Below are 7,094 nucleotides of genomic sequence, written 5' to 3'. Positions count from 1 at the left end.
GCAATTTACATTTCTTGCACTTTAAGTTTCAGTCATTTAATTTCTTGTTCTTTAAGATTCAGTCTATTTTACTTTCCTGTTCTTTAATTTACTGCAATTTCCCTTCTCCATTTACATTTCAAGCAATTTATCTTCTGTTAAATACAACCCACTCAACTAAAACTTGATTCGCTTGACTAAATCAACCACTAAACTAAAATTGCTCAATCCTTCAATCCCTGTGGGATCGACCTCACTCATGTGAGTTATTATTACTTGATGCGACCCGGTACACTTGCCGGTGAGTTTTGTGTTGGATCGTTTTCCACACATCACAGCCCATCCTTCCGGAGATGACACTCCTTCACACCCAGCTTGAGTGAGCATCGAGGACGATGCTATTATTTAAGTGTGAGGAGGCTGCCATCTCTGGCATCTATTTATTTTGGTGAACCACTACAAACTCTCTTCTTATTTTGTCTATTTTTTGTATTTTTGCACATTTTTCTCTTTTTGCTTTTTATTGTACTTTTTGCATTATGCACTTTGAGCTATATGTATAATATCTTGGATATTTTAGCTTGATTTGCACCTTAGTTTACTAGTTATATTTTAAGTGGATTAATTAGTATAGTTTACCCTTTTTAGCATATGATAGTTTAGCTTAGATTGAAAAGAAAAAGGAAGTAAGCTAGAGACTTTAACAGAATAAAAACAATCTACACCTTATATATATAGCATTACATGTTAGTTAGTTAACAACATTTCATCAAGGAGGAACACTAAAAGTTTAAAGCCATCCAATATATTTTACATTGAGAATAATAGGAACTCTTAATTTCTACTTGCATGACATACTTAAGTGATATATGATTTTTGAGTTAGAAAACACACAGCCTGTGAGTTTTAAGCTTAATTGCATGGTTACATTTAAACCATAATATTTTATTCTTGTGTGTTCCGCCCTTCTTCTTTATTCTGGTGTTCTTTAATTTGTTTTAATCTATATGTCCGATTATAGAATATAGATACATACCAAGAAAGTGATTGAGGCCATTGTTTGATTCTAGCTCACCATTCCCAAATTAGCCTACCTTTTACATCACCCTTGTTAGCCCCCTTGAGCCTTTAAATCCCCTTTTGTTTTATAACCACATTACTAGCCTTAAGCAGAAAAATAAAATAAAAATCCCAAGTTGAATCCTTGGTTAGCTTAAGATAGAAATTGTGTATTGTGTAAGTGTGGGAACCTTATGGGAACATGGATGATAGAAACAAAAGGGTAGAAAGTTAAAAAGAATAAAAAAATTTATTTTTAAAAGTTTTGGGAAGCATGCTCATGTGAAGTCAAAATAATTTAATTACCATGTGTAACAAAAAAAATTATTTTATTTTTCAGTATTTGAATAAAGGGGATACAAAAAGAATTCCCCAAACGCAAAAAGCGACACACATGGGATAAACATCAATAAAAAAAATTAAGATATGAGCATGTAATATAAAAGGTGGGAAAAATATGGAAAAATAGGTAAAGAAGCTTTGCTTAACAAAATATGTATGTTAGGTGAGATCTTAGACTAATCAAGGATTCACTTAATTAGCTCACTTAGCCTTATACAGATACCCTTACCTTTACCTTGGCCCCATTACAACCTTAATTAAAGACCTCATGATTTTTGTATGCCTATATTCTATAATTGTTTATTGGTTAGATGAAGAACAAAGTTATGGAAAACAAGGATAGAAAGAAGAATAAAGGGATTAACCCAATAAATACTGAGTGACTAGAGAGTAAACACAAAATTCAGTGAGGGTTCAATAGCTCATCACTATATATATCTACTTCTATTGCTAATTGTCTTGCAAGTTTGAAAAATATTTTATTTACCTATCTCAATTGTAAAAGTGTTCTAACATTATCTAAGGTTGGCTATGCATATATGATTCCTTGAGAATGTGAATTAATTTAACTACATGTAAAGCTTTATATATAGGTGAATAATAACTAGATTTGCATGACTCATTTAGGTAGATGCATTTAGAATAGATTGCATTGCATGAGATTCCACCACTTTACCTTACTCTTTATCTTGGATTTAGCATGAGGACATGCTATTGTTTAAGGGTGGGGAGGTTGATAAACCCATATTTTATGATATATTTTGTGCTGAATTTAAGTGAATTATTCAATCCCTCACCCACTTATTCATGTGAAATTGCATGGTTTTACTTTCCCTTCCTTATTATGTGATGTATGTGAAAAACATGTTTCCTATGCTTTAAAAATATTAATTTTAATTACCTTTTATTGCCATTCGATGCTGTGACTTGTGTGTTAAGTATTTTTAGATCTTTTAAGGCAGGAATGATTTAAAGGATGGAAAGGAGACATACAAAAATGGAAGGAAAGCACAAAATGGAGTTTTTAAAGAAACTGGCAGCGACGCGAACGCATGGACGACGCGGCCGCATGCCAGCGTGAAATGGCAGTGACGCGACTGCGTGATTGATGCAATCACGCGCCATAAGCGAAACGCATATGATGCAGACGCATGACTGAAGCGACCGCGTGACAAGGAAAACTCCAAATAACGCGACCGCGTGACAGAGGCCACGCACCATAAATTACAGATCTCATTCCCAGCAGTTTATGGGCTCTTTTTGGCCCAGATCCAAGCCCAGAGAACACACACCAAAGGCCGTAAAGTGAAGGAATGAAGTGAACAATCAGGGAGCGAATTTTAAGAAGCACTTTTCATAGTTTAGATGTAGTTTTTAGTGAGGGAGGTTCTCTCCTCTCTCTTAGGTATTAGGATTAGGATTTTTAAAAATTAGCAATATTTTCATCTTCTTCAATTACAGGTTCAATGTTCCTTTTATTTGTTTTCTCAATTTAGTTTATGGATTTCTATGTTCAACTCAACTTCTTTATTTGGCTATAACTGCCCATGTTACATTTGATATCTTTATCAATTCATGATTTTGAGGTATTTCAGTTTATTATTACTCTCTTTTATTTATGTTACTGTTGCTCCCAATCCGAAGACATTTTTATTCCAGTAGATTTACTTTTCTCCTTTTGGTCTTGGTTAAGAAATCAGTAACTCAAGAGTTATTAGACTCAACGTGATCGATAATCGCTATCTTTGCTAATTAGCTTGAACTTCTATAATCCGAATTTTTTTCTAGGAATTAACTAGGATTTGAAGATCAAATTAATTAGTCACTTGACCTTCCCTTGCACTAGCAAAGGTTAACTAAGTAGAATTAAGATTCAATTTTCATCATCATTGATAAGGATAACTAGGATAGGACTTCCGATTTCTCATACCTTGACAAAAGTTTATTTTATAGTCATTTATTTATTTTACCTGCCATTTAAATTACTTGTTCCTCATCTTTAAAACCCCGATTTACAATCTTCATAACCAATAATAAGAACATACCTCCCTGCAATTCCTTTGAGAAGACGACCCGATGTTTAAATACTTCGGTTATCAATTTATTTAGGGGTTTGTTACTTGTGACAACCAAAACGTTTGTACGAAGGGATTTTCTGTTGGTTTAGAATCTATACTCACAACACGACTATATTTTTATAAATTCTTTACTAGCAAAAATCCTAACATCCGTGACAGACGTAAAAGGATCAATGGATCCTATTCCAACATGAGTGAGAACCGACAGATGATTAGCCGTGCGGTGACAGCGCATTTGGACCATTTTCACTGAGAGGACAGGAGGTAGCCATTGACAACGGTGATACCTGAACATATAGCTTGCCACAGAAAGGAGTATGAAGGATTGGATGAAGGCAGTAGGAACGCAGAGAATCAAAAGGGATAAAGCATCTCTATACGCTTATCTGAAATTCCCACCAATGAATTACATAAGTATCTCTATCTTATTTTATGTTTTATTTATCTTTTAATTATCAAAACTTCATAACCATTTGAATCCGCCTGACTGAGATTTACAAGATGACCATAGCTTGCTTCAAGCCGACAATCTACGTGGATCGATCCTTACTCACGTAAGGTATTACTTGGACGACCCAGTGCACTTGCTGGTTAGTTGTGCGAGGTTGTGAAAGAGAGTTGAGATTACAATTGTGCGTACTAAGTTGTTGGCGCCATTGAGATCACAATTTCGTGCACCAAGTTTTTGGCGCCGTTGCCGGGGATTGTTCGACTTTGGACAACTGACGGTTCATCTTGTTGCTTAGATTGGGTAACTTTTTTTTATGTTTAAGATTTCTTTTATTTTCTTATTTTCGAAAAAAAATATTTATTTTGTTCTTCAGAATTTTTAAGAATTAATTCTAGAGTTTCATGATGATATGTTGAAGCCTGGCTGGCTATGAAGCCATGTCTAATTCTGTTGGACCGAGGCTTCCACTTATCAATGCAAAAGCATGTTAGTTGATTCCCATCAATTTGGTTGTTACACACATAGCTATTGTATACAATGTTCTACTAAAGTTGGCTGGCCATTGGCCATGTCTAGTGTTTTGGACCGAAGCTTTCACTTAAAGCTTGGCTGGCTAATAAACCATGTCTAATTCCTGGGCCGGAGCTTTAGACTAACAATGCATGATTCCTGGAATTCTCATTAAGAATTTGAATTCCTTATTTTCTTTTTTTTCCATAATAATTTTCGAAAAAAAATACAAAAAATTATAAAATCATAAAATCAAAAATATTTTGTGTTTCTTGTTTGAGTCTAGAGTCAATTTTTAAGTTGGTGTCAATTGCATATTTTTATTTTTCTCAAAAATTTTTGAATACTCATGCATGGTGTTCTTCATGATCTTTAAGTTGTTCTTGGTAAGTCTCCTTGTTTGATCTTGTGATTTTCTTGTTTTGTGTCTTCTCTTGTTTTTCATATGCATGTTTAGTTTGTTGGTGTCTAAGCATTAAAAATTTCTAAGTTTGGTGTCTTGCATGTGTTTCTTTCCTTAAAATTTTTTCAAAAATAAGTTCTTGATGTTCATTATGATCTTCAAAGTGTTCTTGGTGTTCATCTTGACATTCAAAGTGTTCTTGCATATTTTCTTTGTTTTGATCTTAAATTTTCATATTTTGAGTCATTTTTGTGTTTTTCTCTCTCCTCATTAAAAATTCAAAAAAAAAAATAAATAACATCTTTTCCTTATTTCTCTCACAAAATTTCGAAATCTTTGGGTTGACTTAGTCAAAAATTTTTAAAATAAGTTGTTTCTTGTTAATCAAGCCAAGATTTCAATTTCAAAAATTTATCTTTTCAAAATCTTTTTCAAAATCAAATCTTTTTTCATTTTTTTAATTTGTTTTTCGAAAATTTTCTAACATCTTTTTCAAAATCTTTTTCCTATTTTTATTTCAAATTTTCAAAAGCTTTACTAACAATTAATGTGATTGATTCAAAAATTTCAAGTTTGTTACTTTCTTGTTAAGAAATGCTCAATCTTTAAATTCTAGAATCATATCTCTTAGTTTCTTGTTAGTCAAGTTATTAACTTTAATTTTCAAAATCAAATATTTCTAAATTTCTTTTTCAAATCTTTTTCAAAATAAATTTCAATCATATCCTTTTAATCATATCTTTTCAATCATATCTTTTCAAACATATCTTTTTCAAAGAAAACCTTACAGAGAATCTCGAAAAAGAAGTAATGGCCAAACCCAACAACAATAACAATGCAAGGAAGATGCTTGGTGACTTCACTACACCAAATTCCAACTTCCATGGAAGAAGCATCTCAATCCCTACCATTAGAGCAAACAATTTTGAGCTAAAGCCTCAATTAGTTTTTCTGATGCAACAGAATTGCAAGTTTCATGGACTTCCATCAAAAGATCCTTTTCAGTTCTTAACTGAATTCTTGCAGATCTGTGATATTGTTAAGACCAATGGAGTTGATCCTGAGGTCTACAAACTTATGCTTTTCCCTTTTGTTGTAAGAGACAGAGCTAGAATATGGTTGGACTCTCAACTTAGAGATAGTTTGAACTCTTGGGATAAGCTGGTCATATATTTTTTAGCCAAATTCTTTCCTCCTTAAAAGCTAAGCAAGCTTAGAGTGAATGTTCAAACCTTCAGATAGAAAAAAGGTGAATCCCTCTATAAAGCTTGGGAAAGATACAAGTAACTGACCAATAAGTGTCCTTCTGACATGCTCTCAGAATGGACCATCCTGGATATATTCTATGATGGTCTGTTGGTGCACGAATTTGTAATCCGCACAACTAACCAGCAAGTGCACTGGGTCGTCCAAGTAATACCTTACGTGAGTAAGGGTCGAATCCCATGGTGATTGTTGGATTGAAACAAGCTATGTTTATTTTATTAATCTTAGTCAGGATACCAAGAGGGTTCTTTAGCCTCGTATTTTAATAAAGAAAAGGGCATAAAATAAATAGTTATTACTTTAATAATGGAGAATATGTTGGAGTTTTGGAGATGCTTTGTCCTCTGAATCTCAACTTTTCCTTGAAATCCTTTTCCCACACGCAAGGTCCCTTCCATGGCAAGCTCTATGTAGGGTGTCACCGTTGTCAATGGCTACTTCCCATCCTCTCAGTGAAAACGTTCCTATGCTCTGTCACAGCACGGCTAATCATCTGTCGGTTCTCAATCAGGTTGGAATAGAATCCATTGATTCTTTTGCGTCTGTCACTAACGCCCAGCCTTCAGGAGTTTGAAGCTCGTCACAGTCATTCAATCCCAGAATCCTACTCGGAATACCACAGACAAGGTTTAGACTTTCCGGATTCTCATGAATGCCGCCATCAATCCGGCTTATACCACGAAGATTCTGATTAAGGAATCTAAGAGATACTCATTCAATCTGATGTAGAATGGAGGTGGTTGTCAGGCACACGTTCATGGATTGAGGAAGGTGATGAGTGTGACGGATCATCACCTTCTCCACAATTAAGCGCGAATGAACATCTTAGATAAGAACAAGCGTGTTTGAATGGAAAACAAAAGTAATTGTATTAATTCATTGAGACGCTGCAGAGCTCCTCACCCCCAACAATGGAGTTTAGAGTCTCATGCCGTCAAAGTGCATATAATTCAGATCTGAAAATGTCATGAGGTACAAGATAAATCTCTAAAAGTTGTTTAAATAG

This window comes from Arachis duranensis, chromosome 9 (assembly GCF_000817695.3).
Source record: "Arachis duranensis cultivar V14167 chromosome 9, aradu.V14167.gnm2.J7QH, whole genome shotgun sequence".
Lineage (NCBI taxonomy): Eukaryota > Viridiplantae > Streptophyta > Magnoliopsida > Fabales > Fabaceae > Arachis > Arachis duranensis.
This window is presented reverse-complemented; position numbering follows the sequence as displayed.